Source organism: Callithrix jacchus, chromosome 5 (genome assembly GCF_049354715.1).
Source record: "Callithrix jacchus isolate 240 chromosome 5, calJac240_pri, whole genome shotgun sequence".
Taxonomy (NCBI): Eukaryota; Metazoa; Chordata; class Mammalia; order Primates; family Cebidae; genus Callithrix; species Callithrix jacchus.
This window is the reverse complement of record NC_133506.1, coordinates 45,849,485-45,853,357: the sequence shown is the minus strand read 5'-3', so window position 1 is coordinate 45,853,357 and position 3,873 is coordinate 45,849,485. Positions and strand designations below refer to the sequence as shown.

The following is a 3,873-nucleotide window of genomic DNA, read 5'->3' as shown; positions in this document are numbered from 1 at the left end:
TCTTAGAGGCAGGTTAGCACCAAATAGAGACTCTCCTGGATATAAAGGAAAGACTGTAAAGAATTCGCATAGAGAATAACTCTTGCTATGTGACCCGAGGTGATTTTAGGCTTTGTCTGTGCACCCTATAAAATAATCTTGTGTGCACTGCACATCACCAAACCAGGAGATGCTGGAGAGTCTGAGACAGTGTGCCGGCAGCGCTCTGCTGGAGGAAGGACGCGGAGGTGTCCAGGCTCGGCTTCAAAAGCAGACAAGCCTGCACAGCACCGGAGCAGGTGAGGAGAGCTAGGGGCCACTGTGTCCTTTTTGTCTGTGTCCCTTGCCACCCAACATGAGCTCAGCACATCATCGATCTTCACTAACTAGTCACCCCTCCAAGCTTTTGCACTGGTTGTTCCCTCTGCTAAAGATACCCCCTTCTCCCACCTTGACCACCTGACTAACTCTTAAGCGCAGCTCCCAGGTGCCTCCTCCGTCTCCTTGTTACACGAGAGCCCTGCTGGGCATTTGCTCTGGGGTGTCTAGACACACTATTTCCTCTGCCTGGAGTCTCTTCTCCCATGGGGCAGGGGTCAGTCAGCACCTTCTGCATGCAAGGGACAAACAGCCAGTCCCAACTGTTTTCAGCCAAAACTGGGAAATGCAGTGGCTCAGGTAACTAGCAAGTTGAAGGTGCCTAGTTTCAGGTACGGCGGGATCCAGGAGTTCAGAGCCTGTCCAACTCTGCGCTGCTTCCTCCGAGGCAGGCTTTTCCTTTGTTTTGTCCTTTTTCTGCTCTAAGGGTTGACTTGCTCACTCTCCACTCAATGGAAAATGGCATCTCCTTCACAAATCATGGGCAGCCCTGAAGTCCCAGGATCAAGTTTCATTGGGGAGGCTCAGTCATGTGCCCACCCCTGGACCAATCACTAGAGCAAGACCCAGTCACGTGTCCACCCCTGGAGACAGAGGCCTCTGTGCACAGGCAGCCACAGGGACTGAGAAAACGGAAGAGGGGGTTCTTCAGTAGGAAGTTCAGGTGCTGTTACCTGAAAATGGGAGCTAGATACTGACCTGCCCACACACTCGCCCTTTCTCCCGGCTCGTCTCTGCACATTGTATGACCTCAGGCCAACCCCTTCCCCTCTCTGGGTCTCATGTTCCTCCTCCGGAAAATGGGCAGGAGGCCGTTTCGATTCCAACATTCCAGAATTCTGGGACAGCTTCCAGGACTGGAGGCTGCTCCCTAGATCCCAGGAAGGTCCCAGCACTTCTGGGGACGGAAGTGGAGCATCAGCCAGAGCCCTCCCCAGCCCCCAGCCTGGGAATATGCTTAGAAGATGACAATTGGGCTGCCTTCGGCCGAAATTCCACTCCCGTGGGGGCCTTGCCAAGAAAAACAAGCCCAAGAAGCAGGCATTAAAGGTGAGCATACTTGAGCATTTTAAGATGACAAATTATTTACACAGGTGTGGGAACCATCCCCTCGCACCCCGCTTGCTTTTCCTCCCCCCCCCTTTCCAAATTCTTTCCCCCAAGGGTGCTGACAGACATGCCAAGGGAGGGGGTGGTTGGTCATGGAGATTTGCCCAGAGTAAGTCCACAAACCCAGGGCAAACGGGGTGGACAGAGGAGCAGGAAAGAGAGTGTCTCCATGGCGGAGGCTGGTCCTTGCTCACCTGTCTTCTCGCTCTCTACCCTGTTGCTTGGGGAGATACTGAGGCTGGGGTCCCAGGAATTTTATTGCTACCTGAGTCCTTGAAGAAACTCATGCCCAGGCCATCCTTTGTCCACAAGGGGGAATAGGAGACCAGAGAGGTGAAAAGCAACCCCCCCCCCCCGGGTCACACAGCCAGCTGCTGAACTTGGGGCTAGCAAAAGAGGCAGAGGAAGCAATCGTTTCTTCAGTACCTAGTATGTGTCTGGGAGCACATTATGAATGAAACAGACAAAATTCCCTTCCTCATAGAACTGAAAAAGATACAAAGAAGATAAATAGTAAGATAGATACCTCCAGAAGGGCTCAAAGAAGAGTAAGAGGGGGTGAAGAGGTGGCAGGGGTGCTGTCTAGGTTGAGTAGGTAACATTTGAACCAAGAAAGATGAGACTGAGCCGGCCATGGGGAGATCAGATGAAGGGCATTCCATGCAGCTGGCACTGCACCTGCAAAGGCCCTGAGGTAGGAAAGGGCCTGTGGTGTTCAAGGAACTGTCAGGGGCCAGTGTGGCTGCAGTGAGAAGGAAAGGTGATGAATCAGAGGTAGATTCAGGTCAACAAACCCAAGGGGTAGGTAGAATCATCCTGTGTTACCAAGGAGGAAACTGAAGCCCAGAGAGGGGCAGTGACTTGCCCAGCCTCACAGAGCAGAGCCAGATTCCAGCCCCTTTCATCAGTTCCAAACCCATGTTCCTGTGCTTCTATGAGGGTCCAGGGTGGGAGCAGGTGTTGTGAGGGCCTTCCAGGTCCCCAGCCTGCAGCTCAGCTCTGAAGATGAGGGGCATCTGGGCCAGCTGCGGCTTCCTGTGGGAAGAAAGCAGAGACGGATTGAGCTGCTGAGTCACGGGGGAGCAACAGGCTCCCAGGCTGCCATGGATTCTGCCTTAGTTTACCTACCCGTCATCACACGTCCGCCTCTGGTGCTGACTTCAGAGGGGTGCTATAAAGGTTAATTACTGCCTGGCAGCTCCAGGAGCCTTGATGAAAGGTGGCAGGAAGTGGGCACTATTAACCCAGGAAGGTAATTACCCCCAGCCTGGGGGAGGGTGCGGAGGGGTCCCAGCCTGAGTCACTTCTGGTTCTGATTCAACTCCAGGCCAGCCTCTTTCCAGGTGGATATGGCCCAACATGCTTAAACATCTGACCACCGTCCTGGCCCCAAGCCCCACCAGCACCAGGCAGGGCTGAAGCTAGGAGTCATCACAAGCCACACAGGCCCGGGGTTCAAATCCCATCTCTGCCGCTGCTCTGGCCGGGGACCTGGACAACGCTCCTCACCTCTTGGGCCTGTTTCTTCATCCATACAGTGGGCGTCTTAGTCTGTTTGTGTTGCTATAACAATACCACAGCCTGGGTAATTCATAATTCTTCAAGGTGAGTCCTTGAAGAACAGAGCTGTACTTCTAACAGTCCTGGAGGCCGGAGAGCTGAAGATTGAGAGGCTTGCTCAAGAGAGGGCCTTCTTGCTGTCATTCCGTGGCGAAGGCATCTCATGGCAAGAGACAGCAAGGCATGGCTCAACTCACTTACATGACAAATCCACTCTGTCCATCATGAAGCCACTCCTGCATTACCAACACGAATCCATTCATCAGGGCAGAGTCCTCATGACCCAGTCACCTCTTAACGGCCCACGTGACCTTTGGGAGACATGTTGGGATGACGGCAGTTCGGGCTGAGACTCTGGCCCCTCCCCAGGGCGCTGTGGCTCTTTCTCACACATATGCCAGATACTGTGCCTTGTGGCCACCGCGTCCCCCTGCTGCCTCAGTTTGAGGCCAAAAGTGACATGTCAGGCCACAGCTACCCACACCATCAGCCATCTGTGACCTGAAGGGAAATGATGAAAGAGTTTTCTAGAAATAAATGATTTTTAAAAAGACTTTTCTAGAAATAAATGATTTATAAAACAACCCAGGAAATGATCCCTGGCTGCTACTAGGCCCCTGGGAGGGAGGGCAGGCCTCTTTCCCCCTGCCCCAATCCCCAGTTGGACCCCAGAACCAGGCTTCCTGACTGTCCCCTGTCCCTGGAGGCCCACCCCTTCCCTCGTCCCCTCTCTTGTGGCTCCTGGGTCTTGAGGCCACCCCGTCTCCCCCAGTCTATATGTGCACACACACAACACGTGCACATGCACATGTACACATATGTGCACACACACACGTGTCTGAGCTC

General features: G+C 53.7%; 1 long non-coding RNA gene across 1 annotated transcript; it reads left to right on the top strand.

The window, feature by feature from the left end:
• Positions 1 to 959: 959 nt before the first annotated feature.
• LOC144582502 (uncharacterized) lies at positions 960 to 3,578 on the top strand. The gene is made up of 2 exons (XR_013535249.1): positions 960 to 1,407; positions 2,795 to 3,578. It is a non-coding gene; the product is annotated as an uncharacterized LOC144582502 (long non-coding RNA).
• The last annotated feature ends 295 nt before the right edge of the window (positions 3,579 to 3,873 follow it).